This window comes from Cervus elaphus, chromosome 20 (genome assembly GCF_910594005.1).
Source record: "Cervus elaphus chromosome 20, mCerEla1.1, whole genome shotgun sequence".
Classification (NCBI taxonomy): domain Eukaryota; kingdom Metazoa; phylum Chordata; class Mammalia; order Artiodactyla; family Cervidae; genus Cervus; species Cervus elaphus.
In genome coordinates this window covers 33099299-33112659 of record NC_057834.1, presented here as the reverse complement: position 1 = coordinate 33112659, position 13361 = coordinate 33099299, and the positions used below count along the sequence as shown (strand labels likewise).

The following is a 13361-nucleotide window of genomic DNA, read 5'->3' as shown; positions in this document are numbered from 1 at the left end:
TTCCAACACGGCTCTATTTGTTGTTCAGTTGCTCAGTTCTGTCTGACTCTTTGTGACCCCATGGACTGCCACACACCAGGTTGCCCTGTTCTTCACTGTCTCCTGGAGTTTTGGACTTGCCGGTCTCCATAATCTCAAGAGCCAATTCCTTGTAATAAATCTCTTTCCACATATATCTTTAAATGTCCATATTTATATTTTAATTCTAATAATTACAACATGTGTGGTTTTCTCCATACCTCCAAGCAATTAATTCTGACATGATCTACTCAGAGACAGGTCCCACAAGTCAAGTCCTGAGTTTCATAAGACTGCTCACCCACCCCGCCCACCCCAAGCAGACTTCAGAAAGCAATTGCAGGTCCAGATTGTCACGCATGCTTCTGACCAACCAGCTACAGATTGTGGTTTCCCACAGTTGAGCCTTCCTCAGGCTCAATTTGTTAGTGTGGCTTGCAGAACTCAGCTTCCTCACTACAGTTTATTGCAAAGCATCGAATGCGGAACAGCCAATGGAAGAGATGTGTAGGGCAAAGTATAAGAAAAGGGGCGCTGAGTGTCCATGCCCTCTCTGGGCACCCCTCTCCCCAAACCTCCACGTGTTCACCAAGCTGTAAGTCCTCAGAACCCAATACTTTGGGGGATTGTGGAGGCTTCACTACACGGGCATGGTTGAGTAAATCACTGGCCGCTGATTTTGAATTCAGTCCTCCTCCTTTCTTGCCTCCCTGGAGGTCAGTGAACAGGACTAGAAGGCAACCAGGCCCCATCCTTAGGTTACCTAGGAGTTTTGTTTCATTAACAAAAAGCACCTTTATGTCTCTTCCCACAGGAAATTCCAAGGATTTTAGGAGCTCTGTGCCAGGAACAAGAATGAAGACCAAATATCTATTCCTTATTATAAATCATAATATCAAGGGTCAGGGGGATAAATTAGGAGCTTGGGATTAACAGACACACATTACTATATATAAAATAGATAAACAACAAGGTCCTACTATGTAGCACAGGGAATTAAATTCAATACCTTGTAATAACCTATGATAAAAAAGAATCTTTAACATATATATTATATATATGTGCATATATGACTGGATCACTTTGCTGTACACCAGAAACTAACACAATATTATAAGTCAACTATACTTCAGTTAAAAAAAGAAAATAAAAAACGCATATCACTCATCTCTATTATCTCTCTCTCCTCCGTCTGTCTAGCCACCCTACTGGTTCTGCTTCTCTAGTTAGTTGGAGAACCCCAACTAACACAGATACTTCCCAGGAGCTCTCGTAGGACAGTGCTCCTCTCCATCATGGTGTGATTCTTCAAGGAACACAACTCTCTGCTGGCTCAGATGGTAGAGAGTCTGCCTGCAATGTGGGAGACCCAGGTTCAAGCCCTGGGTCAGGCAAGATCCCCTGGAGGAGGGCATGGCCACCCATCCTAGTCTTCTTGCCTGGAGAACCCCATGGACAGAGGAGTCTTGCAGGCTACAGTCCATGGGGTCACACAGAGTCGGACATGACTGAGCAACTCACACTTGCAACACTAAGATCCCTGAGTGCACAGTCGGGGCTCATTTGCCCCTCACCCTAGCATCTCTAGGGCCTAACTCTGCTTCCGGCTGATCAAGTAGGCTTTGGTAAATATGTATTTGATATCTAATGAATAACTACAGAGCCTGCACTTATGCAGCTCACAGTCTAGTAGGAAAAGATGGCAAATAATGAGACAACTTTAGTGCTCTATGCCAGGGAGTTACTTGCCACCAGAGCTTGGAGGTGCAGCTCCTAACCCAAGCTAAGGGGAAGGAAAAGGTCACAAAAGTCTCTCTGAGGGATGTGACACCTGAGCTGTGCCTTCATGGAAAAATAAGGGTTAATCATGAGAATGAGAGAAGGGAAACGCGCTGGGCAGAGGAACGGTATGGGCAAAGACTTCAGGCCTGAAAGCACGATGGGAAATCGACAAGCCTGACACGAGACCTTCATGCTACTGTGCTTGTGTATCACCCACAGACGTCGGGGGGCGGGGGGCAGCTGTTGACGTAGGCACGACATGCTGACTTTGCGTTTTATTTTTTAAATACCTATTTATATACTTGTCTGCACCAGGTTTTACTTGTGGCACATGAGTTCTTTAGTAGAGGCATGCAAACTCTAAGCTGCTATGGAATCTAGTTCCCTGACCAGGGATCGAACACCCTGGCCCCCTGCATTGGGAGCACGGGGTCTTAGCCAGTGGTCCACCAGGGAAGTCCCAGCTTTGTGCTTTAATCAGGTGCGTGGAAGGCAGATTGCAGCCGGAGAGGGAACGGAGTCCTGGAGCCCAGTTAGAAGTCTTTAAGTCTTTGCCTCACGGTTTAGATGGTGTTAGCAGCAATGCTGAGGAAGACTGATATGAGCTAGGGGCAGAATAGATGGGACTTGGGAACCCAGGGGACATAGGGCAAAAGGAGAAGATGGCTCCAGTCTCTGGGCTGGGCAGCCCTTGGTACCACACCCTGACAGAGGAAATGCAGATGGTGCAAGTGTGAGGTCGTGGGTGGGGGTGGAGGAAGGACTTGAGGGGAGTTGGGAACAAGCTGTGTTTGAAATTTGAGTCACCTGGGAGGGAATTAACATTTGTTGAGCAGTTGCCATATCCCAGCTCCCTTATTGGGTGCTTTCTGTTGATTATCTCAGTTACCATTTATAACTGGCCATCTAAGAGTTGAGGGTGTGGTTTGGAAGCAAGGTCTCACTTTGATCTCCCAACCATACAGAGGTCACGTCTCCATTTCACAGGAGGAAACCGGGAAAGGTCAGGTTCCTTTCCCAAGGCCACACAGCTGAGAAGTAGCCGAGCCAGGACTAGAACAGAGTCTAGAGAGAGTCCCCCGGGAGAGAGCCCCACCTCAGGCTGCCCGCGCAGACAGATAAACCCCACATTGCCAGTTCTGCAGGAGAAATGGCCTGAGGTTCGCTCTGGGGAAAACACAGGACCATGTGGAGTGACTCCCAGTCTCTCCTGTCTGCCCCAAAGGGCGTCGTCTCCAAGACTGAGCCACACCTTCCCTGCTGCCCAGGACCTCTGCTCCAGCTCCGCCTTGCTGTCCTCTGACTTCCATCTTCACTCCCAAGCCTGGATAAACACCAACAGCAATATTCCTCGGAAGACACAGCACTCGGCACAGATGTGGGGCTTACAGGGACCACACAGGGCCGGAACTGGAAATCAGGAAAAAGGTCTCTGAGGAACAGCTGCAGTGATGGAACGGGGGATATTTGTCCTGGGGTTGAGGGGGACTGGGAATCGCCTCCTGGGCTTTTAGGGCTGTGGACAAGTTAGGAGTCCTTCGTCTTCACCCTCTGGGGGCGAAATGTAAACCAGCGGTGACTCTGACCCCCAGAGCCCCCAGCAGAGCCAGGATGGGGCGGGGCGGGGGGCGGAGCCCGAGAGCGTCCTCTGAGCCGGAAGCGGAAACGCGGGGAAGGCGCTCTACGGGACACACCCCTCATAGAAGCGAGGGGTCCGCCCGGAAACCCCAGGGGCCAAGGCAGGGGCGCAGGGATGGTGATCCAGCGTGTACTGGAGAAAACCGCACCTCTTTCACTGAAGGTAGGTGTTTGAAGGGGCCTTATGGGTTCCATTTCTTGTCCAATTCCTCCACTGTGCGGAGGAGAAAAGCAATTCCTTAGAGAACTGAATAGACTTCTCCAAGGCCACTCTGCTGAGAACACAGGCAGGATGAGGCCAAACCCTTCAGAGTTCAGGGTTCTTTTCCTTGAGAAACTTGGATCCTGTGAGGGTAACAGGCCGGAAGGCCAGGGGCCTCCTAACAGAGGAAATAGGCTGCAAGTGTCAGACATTTTCTCTCTCTCTCTCAAGTGGCAGGAGGAAGCAAACTAGTGTTACATTTTTTCCCCTTCTTTATACAAATTTAAAAAGAGGTTTCTCTTAAAATTCTGTGTTGCCATAATGACACCTGGTTCCACCTAATCTTAACTTTTCTCAAACCTTGAGCTAACCAGTACAGCTTTCTTATGGAAATGTTTGTCTTAAGCTATGTTAATGTGCTCCGTATTTACCCCAGACTCTGTTTTGAAGTCTCACCTAAAGACTCAGAACCGACTTGACAAACCAGTATGTTATACATTGTCCTAATCTATGTTAATGAAACTATGTATTTGTATAGAAATCTGCCTTTCTTCAAGATTCATGTCAATCACTTTATGGCCAGGGATGACTCACCTGGTGCCAAGGTTATCTCAAAATGCATCTTGTGGGTGAGGGGCCTGGTGCCATTCTCTGAGTTTTGAGACATTTCCTTTCTTCAATTAGCAGACTGCTAGTAGCTATATAACATCCAGCTAAAGACTAGCTGGGGGGCACTCTTCGTGCCTGCTTCTGATGCCTATGTCAGAAGCTTTCTCTCGCTCCTTTATACTTTAATAAAACTTTATTGCACAAAATCTCTGAGCCGACAAGCCTCGTCTCTGGCCCTGGATTGAATTCTTCTCTAGAGGCCAAGAATCCCGGCATCTTTTGTGGTTCAGCAACTACCTTTCAATCCCTTCCATCCCTCAATCAACTGCTCTGGGCCCTGAGCTCTCAAGCCTGTTGTGTAAGACACCCACCCCCACCCACCACCACCTACCTCCCTGTGAGTCTGGAGTAGGAGAACCCGGACCCAGGGCTGACATTCACTACCATCCTCTGGGGCCTTCCTGGGGACCAGGAAAACAGACACCAAGGGGCCAGACCTTGCTGGGAAAAGGGAAACACGGGCAGTGAGTGGTGATTCAGGCGATTAAAGTTCTAAGCAAATCACATGCCACACAGAACTAAGGCCTAGGGCACGTGGGTGGCTGGCTGTTCGACCCCTCCCTGGTCACATGGCCCAGCCTCTGAGTCTGTGGCCTCCGTGACAAAGGTGTCCTTGCCCTTCCTGGGAGCTTGTACTCCTGATTCTGACCACCTTGGGGTCTGCTGTTCCCTTCTGCTCGTCCCCAAATCAGGCTGGCACCACACCTCCCGGGCCCCTGCCCCGCCCTTCCTCAGCGGCTTGGCCCATGGGCACCAGGCCTTGCACTGCAAACGGCTCCCTGACCACCGGTCCCACCAACCCTCTCACCTGCCCAACGCCACCCGGGAGGTCAGCTATTTGTATTTCACTGGGGGAGAAGGGGAAACTATTTGAGGATCCCTGGTGCTTCAGATGGTAAAGACTCTGCCTGCTAGGCAGGAGACCTGGGTTTGATCCCTGGGCCAGGAAGATCCCCTGGAGAAGGGAATGACAACCTACTCCAGTATTCTTGTCTGGAGAATTCCACGGACAGAGGAGCCTGGTGGGCTACTGACTGCAAAGAGTCAGACACGACTGAGCGACTAACACTTCGGGCGGGTCCCAGCGCTTGTGAACCAGACTAAAGACAATGGGCATCAGAAAAGCGAAACAAGGGTGAGTGTGTCCAGGAGGGTTCTGAGGTGACTGAGCGGTGACTTATCATTTCCTACTTGAAATCACCTTCTAACAGGCTCCCCTGCCTCCAGCTCCCATCTCCTCACCTCTCCCAGACTCAATCTTTGTGTAATTCAAATCTGGCTGTGTCTCTCCCTTGAGGAAATCTTGCAATAATTTCCCGCCTGTTAGCAGGGGAATCCTGGCTCTCGGGCACCAACCTGAAGCCCTCATCTCTCCATGAGAGATGGGGATTCTCAATCCCCACCTGGGACCCTAAGCCTGGCCTTACCCGGGGCTGGCGGGCCCCAGCACTCTGCGTTTTATGGCACAGGGCCTCACACGCCCTTCCTGCCTTCCCACCTGGCTGGCCCCTCTCACCCTTCGAGACTCACCTTCCCAGCGAGGCCGGCCCTGGTCTGTCCGGCACATGCCTCACAGCTCCCGCCAGCCCTCTGGGCAGACCTCTAGCCCAGCATTTGTCACTGTGTGCCAATGGTCTATTTGCTTTTCCCCCCTCCCTTTGAGCGTCTTAAAGGCAGGGACCATATATTATTCATCTGTGTACCCAGGCCTGGCTCCATAAAGGCTGAAAGATGAATCCATAAATGAACATAGAAATGAATGCGGTAGTAACACCTCCCCTTACGTCCCACCAGAGCCAGCCCAATGAAGGGATCAAGGAGAGGCCAGAGGGTGAGCGCCGCCTTGGTGACCCCTGTGGTCGAATAACCACCGCTTAATCCTGGGACCCTGACATGACAGATGGACGCTGTTTGCCACACACCATCAGGATCACAGTGTTTCATCGGTTGGGAGGGGCTGCTGGAGCTGGCCCAGCGCCACCTGGTGGAAAGAATCTCCACTGCACTCCCCACCCAGGAACCCAGCAACCCTCCTCCACCCCACTCCCCCCAACAACTCCCAACCCCTCTTAGGGGAAAGCCCTTGAAGACCCCAGCTCTGGATTGGCGGCCCAGAGGGTACAGGGGCCACCCCCAGAAGGTCAGGCCATAGGGCGTAGGGTGTCAGACCACAGTGTCACTGTCTGGGGAGAGAAAGCTGAAAACGGCCTTCCTCTCTCGCCCACAGCAAAAGGTTCTCTACATTAACCATCAAGGCCTGCAATTCACCCGGGGGGTGATCTCCTGTATCCTGGAGGTCCAGGTAGAGACATCCTCCTGGAAATCTCAGAACTGCTCCAACGGTTACTGCCCAGGGAGGGAAATGTTGATTCAAGCGACTGATTTTCCTGAAACACAATTCTCCTTGCCCCATGCCCCCCACCCCCAATCTGTATGAGAGGAAATCAAGGCATTAAATCTGTGGCTGAGAAGTTACAAAACCGCTTATATTTATTTATTAAGTGACGTTTTAACTGCATTAACAGAATCATTAATTAAGCACATCATTTGTTTAAGTTTTACAAACTTGTTCTGAATTATTTTTGTAAGCCGAACAAATAAGATAAAAATTAAAATTTAAAATGAACTACCTGGCATGTTGAATTATTAGGTGAAGAGTTGTTTTGTATTTCATCAGCTTTATAAATTCACATGGTGACATATCAAGTTTCCCCAACTAGGGAGGGATACACCTGTAAAAGATTAGGACCAGCATGTCTTGTTTTACATAAATAATTGTATTGTGTTCTGAAATTGTGAAACTTAATCAGAAAACTACTTAGTCTCTTAAGTCCTTGTTCCCACATTTTTAAAATGAAAGCTTGGACTAGTCTGTAGTTTTCAAATGATTTTAGCTATGAAAACACTTTTATCAAGTGAAATAATCATAGCTAATAAGACAGATAATCCTTGTGGTTTCACATTGCATCCTCACAACACTGTGTGATCAGTGTCCTTACATAGAAGCTGAAGATACCGAGGCCAGAAGAGGTTAAGCGATATACTCAAGATCACAGAGCTAACCACAGAGCCAGAATTCAAACCCAGTTCTGTCAACTTCAGATCTCATGTTCTTTAATCATTTGAAGCCCTCTCTGTGAAGTAAGGAAGGGGACTCTGCTGATTGAAAGGAAGGTGGGGGCTCTCCAGCGCCTCACTAACTCTACTTCTCATCCTAGGAGTTCAGTTTAGGAAATATATGTTTTTTTCCTTAAAAAAAAAAAAAAGAAGAAGAATTTCAGCGAAAAGTTTAGCCTTTATATCTGGTCGAATAATTTTTTTTTCATGATGATTAAAACCGATCTTAAAATTCTCATAGTTCTCTTTGGTCATCTGGTCTCAGTCTGCCTTCTTCAATAGACTCAGGGATTCCCAGGAGTCTGTAGATCCACAATTAAGAAATTCAAGTACTAACCTAAAGGGTGGAATGGGGTGGGAGCTGGGAGAGAGGTTCAAGAGGAAGGGGACATATGTATACCTATGGCTGATTCATACTGATGTATGGCACAAACCAACACAATATGGTAAAGCAATTATCCTTCAAGTGAGAGTTGGGCCATAAAGAAGGCTGAGCACTGACAGTCAATGCTTTCCAACTGTGGTATTGGAGAAGACGCTTGAGAGCCCCTTGGACTGCAAGGAGATCAAACCAGTCCATCCTAAAGGAGATCAACCTTGAATATTCATTGGAAGGACTGATGCTGAAACTGAAGTTCCAATACTTTGGGCCACCTGCTGTGAAGAGCTGACTCATTGGAAAAGACCCTGATGCTGGGAAAGATTGAGGGCAGGGGGAGAAGGTGGCAGCCTAGGATGAGATGGTTAGATAACGTCACTGACTCAATGAACAAGAGTTTGAGCAAACTCCAGGAGGTAGAGAAGGATAGGGAAGCCTGGAGTGCTGCAGTCCATGGGGTCTCAAAGACACAACTTGGCAACTGAACAACAGCAAAGAAATTCAAGTATTGATAAAATTCAGTTCAGTTCAGTCGCTCAGTCGTGTCCAACTCTTTGCGACATAGAAGTTAAAATTCAAGGGGAACCCATATACACAATAATATGGAATATAGTGCCATCTACTGGTACATCATGGTATTGCACTCAACTTCCTCTTAACAGGACATAAAAGAAGCAAGGGGCTAAACACTACCCTGTTGCAGGTATATATTGAAATAGGAGAAATTCCTGCTATACTGAGAGCAAGGGAGAGATAGTAGAATTTCCCAGTAGTTAAAATCTCAAGTTATGGGCCTGGATTTGCCATCAATAGCTGTATAGACTTGGTTACGTCCCTTGGTGCCTTGGACAAGAACTCACCTTGGATCATGCAGGCTTTGCCGTTTTGCCCTCAAAGCATAAGGACACCTAAAGGGACCGTGCCAGAGAGGCAGAGCCTAAAGAGTGTGGCTCATCTCCTCCTCTGTAATGCAGGCTCTTGTTTTTTTATCTCTTCATATGCTAATTTTAGAAATAATATTCTATCCTCAAAAAGAATTTCACAGCTCTTTTCAAAAGTTTCTCAAAATTCTCTTTCTACTATAAAGACCTGGCCAACCTCTGTGAGCATTTACTGGGCCTACCACATTTTAAGGTCTTGTGTAATTCTTTCCGAGTACAACATAGGAGACCCAGCCCCCTTCTCCTGAAGAACTTACAATATGATTGAGGAATAAAACAAGCACATCATCTGCTCCTTCCTTAACTAAGCATTTTTGTCAAACCAATTGGGATATTTTTTTTCCATGTGATCATATTTCTGATTTTATAACACTAGTCAGTGAGAGAGAGAATTCTTTTTATAGTCAATCTTGCTGGAAGGCATCTTTGCTATAAAACCAGTGTTTCAGGAGTCTCTTGGGAAGAAACTGTGATGGAGTCGAGATCCACTGTCATCGCTATGTAACAGTGTTCCTTCTCATGGGAAGTGCCTCAGATTACGAGACTTTACAGGTATTATCTGCTGTAAGCAAAGTACATAAGGCTCTGAGGGTCCCAGCCCAGACAACAGGCTATATATCTGCAACAAAGGAAGACATAGATATCTTCGGATTTTCCATTCATCTTCATTTAATAATCAAGTTGCTTGATTTTTTTAAACATTTCTATTAAGGAATGGACTTGCCTGGTGGCTCAATGGCTTCCCTGGTGACCTTCCAATGCAGGAGACACAGATTCGATCCCTGGGTCAGGAAGACCCCCAGAGAAGCAAATGCAACCCATTCCAGTATTCTCGTTTGAGAAATCCCATGGACAAAGGAGAGTAGCAGGCTACAGTCCATGGGGTCGCAAAACAGGCTGGCACAATTTAGCAACTAAACATCAACAACAATTATGGGAAAAGGAGTAGTATATTCCTCAATAATCCAAAGAAGGTAATACTACCATCATGAATTATTAGTATTGATAAAGTATATTGGCCCAGGAGTTGTTCTAAGAGCATTAACTCGTTTTATCATCACAACATCCCTAAAAAGTACATTTTATTCTTATCATTTTACAGAGGAGGAATCTGAGTCTCAGAGTCATTAAATAACAAGGCAGTTATCATTGTTTGACACCACGGATCCAGACTTTCTGCCCTTGAGGAAGTTATAAAAGGGAGTCAGACTCGCTCCGCCCACTCCCCAGTTGATGGGTCACTTTCAAGACCTTGTTGCGGACCCACTCCTGCACGCGCTCTGGGTTCCAGTATCATGTGGACAGACAAAGAATCCCAGCTTCTTTCCTCTCTGGGGCCAGTAGTGGCACAGGAGTGCCTGAATATTGTTTGGCATTGTATTCAGTAAGGAAAAGCACATTTAAAAAGAGAAAATCAAGTTCTTCTGACCTGTCTCTGGCTGTAAGCATCTTGTATAAATCTATATTTGATAAGATTAGGTTGATCAAATCTAATCTTCCTTTAAGTCAGAAACAAAGGAGGATTATCCAATCCTTCCCTGAGGGGGTTGGCCCCCCAGATTGATATTAAAGGCAAAAAGATGAGAGTTTCAAGATTCCAACAGGCATTTTAAAAAAACCAATTCCTTTTCTTTCCCCTTTTTCCTCTAGCCAAGAAAGTACAAGAAGTACTTGACTATAACATGTGTAGTTATCAGATTTTGGTTGAAGATGAAGTTCTCTTTTCAAGTATCTTAGAACTCTATAAGACCGCCTTCCCTATTCTACCCTACCCCTGGTCTTGCAAGGAAGAAGACCTCCAGACCATAGGCAAGTCCCGTGGGCAGAAAGGGATAACTCTTAAAGGAAAGTGTTCTTGCCTTTTAATTATCTTCCCAAGAGCAGGAATGATCAGCTGGAAGCTCCCAGTCATAACTCACTGACATCTTAGCCCAGCTGAATAGACAGGTCTGCTCTGATAGATATATTATGCAGCAAGCAAAGAACAAAGAGACTCTTCTCGCAGGAATGTCAGCATGACTGTGTGTTTTCATCCTTTCTTGTAATATGTATAATTTATCTTCTTTTGGAAAGGTACATATAAATTTTAATGCAACTTGCTAAAGAATAATAAACAAAGTCACAGTTCACTACTCCCATTCGTTTCTCAGGAGAAAGAGGAAAATCTTAACTGTATGATGAGTATTACGGGGACTTCAGGCCAATAAAGGGGAATTTAACCAGAGATCTCCCCAGAGGGAAGGCATCTCTGATTTGTTAGGTCCTTAAGACAATAAAAAATATCTGTGTGATGACAAGACAGTCTCATCCTTCACACACTGACTGAAAAGCACTAGGTAACATTGAACAAAGAGGCACGTACCTCAGGATTTCAGGATTAGCAACATGTATTCCCCTTAACAGCAAAAGAAAAACACCAGGCACAGAATTTCTGGAAATGAAGAGTATTAAGGACATTGTCCAACCTCCCATCCAGTGTATTTCTCCCTCCCACAATAGCCTTGGCATGTGGCCAGTCCCCGATTTGTTGTCCAGAAGCTAAGAGGAAAAGACCATCTAATTCAACGTTAGAGACAAATGCTTATCTCCTGGGAGGCTATAAATTGCAGGCAGCCTTCGGGGCAGGAACCTGCTGAATAGGCTACGATTTTCACAAAGCAGTGGGTCAGAAAACAGAAGCTGCCTACCCCTCTCTGCCCTCCAAGCTGGGCTCTTGGAGACCTCACAGATGCACAGCAGGCCCACCTTTCAGTCTGAGAGGCAATGCAAGTGACGTAAGTGGTGTTTCCAGTGCAAAAATGACAGTCCGAGTCAATACACTTAACACTGTCCCTTCATAATTCCCAGGTGAAGTGACTTGCAGGGCAGAAGAGGACAAACCGTCTACGTCTCAGAGCGACTCGGACCAGAGGAGAGTGAGTCTAGCGTTTTGAACAAAGAGGAACAAATGCTAGTAGGACTAGCATTTTGTGGAGGGTGGTGCAAATGGGAACCCCACCGCCGCCTCAAAAAGGGGACAGGTACTGGGGTCCCCAAGGAGCGGCAGGCAGCCAAAGGTCCACCTGAGGCTTGTTTGAGGCACAGAAGGCGTGAGAAGTGGCGCAGCGGTGCTGGTGATGTCTGGGGCCACCATGCTACTTGGAGGGAGTTTAGGCTGTCCCACCTGCCTCAGTGTCCAGAGGGAGCCCTGGAGTCAGGTGAGACTGGCTGCCCGTGGCCACTTCTTACCGTCACACACCGTGAGATTTCTAAGGTGATAAAATCGACTAAATAAAAACTTGTTTCCTTTGCTGAGACTGAAAGACTTCAATAGGGACACATAACCTCGAACAGAACATCTATCATCTCCTTTTCTGGACAAGCACCCATCTTCCTCTGTGAGGATAAGAACACAGGGGGAAATTACCAGATGTAGAAATAAAAGGGCCCATATGAGGAATGCCAGGCAAGTTTAATAAAAGAAGGTTTATATGGATACATTCTAGCAAAGATTGAATGTCAAAGATAGAGAAAAGGGGTCTGTAGCTATCTGGGTAGAAAGCAAAACCAACAGGCTATTTATACTGAAAAGTAGAAGATTTCTGCTTTGGAAGGTTAAATGCAAAAATGTCATTCAGTAGCAGAACAGATAATTCATTTGTATAATGGAAGATGATACAACAGGGAAAATAAAGTGTGCTTCAGCTATGCCCTCAGCACCAAGGAATCACACTCATAAAACTGGGCTAAAAGGTGTCATTAAAATACAGTGTTGTTTTTGGTGGTGATGTGCTCAGTCGTGTCCAACTCTGTGAGACCCCATGGACTGTAGCCCACCAGGCTCCTCTGTCCATGGAATATCCCAGGCAAGAATACCGGAGTGGGTTGCCATTTCCTTCTCCAGGGCATCTTCCAGACTCAGGGATTGAAACCTAGTCTCTTGTGTCTCCTACATCGGCAGGTACCACTGTGCCACTTCGTAGAAAAACAGTACGGTTCTATACATGTAAAGGTTAAAAGTAGTCAATCTAAACATTGTATTATTAAGGATGCAAATCTAAGAGGTTAAACTATAAACAAAAAAGTGAGATTACACTAACTCAAAATTCAGGAGTTCATTGCGGAAGAAGTAGAGAGATGCTAATGGAAACTTCCAGGTGTTGGTGAAGTTCTATTTCTCAGGCCAGTGGTGGCTGCACTGGCGTTTGCTGTCTTATCATCCTTTAAATTGTACAAATCCATGTTATGCACTATTCAGTGGGCTTCCCAGGAGGCTCAGCAGTAAAGAATCTGCCTGACAATGCAGGAGACAACAGACACAAGTTCAGTCCCTGGGTGGGAAAGATCCCCTGGAGGAGGAAATGGCAACCCACTCCAGTATTTTTGCCTGGAAAATTCCACGGACAGAGGAGGCTGGGCGGGCTACATGGGATTGCAAAGAGTCAGACACAACTGAGCACACACGCACATATATATAATGTTGCAAATGAAAATTAGGACAGAGACATCTCAAATAGAAAATGAAATGCATAAAGGAAAAATTAACTTTTTTAAGATTTAAAGAATGTACTAGTTAATGCAATTTTAAAAAATTAAACATGGGCAGAAATAGGAATATCATATAAAGTATATTTTT

The 13361-nt window shown here is 46.4% G+C and overlaps 1 long non-coding RNA gene across 1 annotated transcript; it reads right to left on the bottom strand.

Annotated features, from left to right (window-relative positions):
• Positions 1 to 1327: 1327 nt before the first annotated feature.
• Positions 1328 to 5884, bottom strand: LOC122677868. The gene is made up of 3 exons (XR_006335943.1): positions 5840 to 5884; positions 4641 to 4750; positions 1328 to 3210 (listed from the first exon to the last, which is right to left on the bottom strand). It is a non-coding gene; the product is annotated as an uncharacterized LOC122677868 (long non-coding RNA).
• Between the last annotated feature and the right edge of the window lie 7477 nt (positions 5885 to 13361).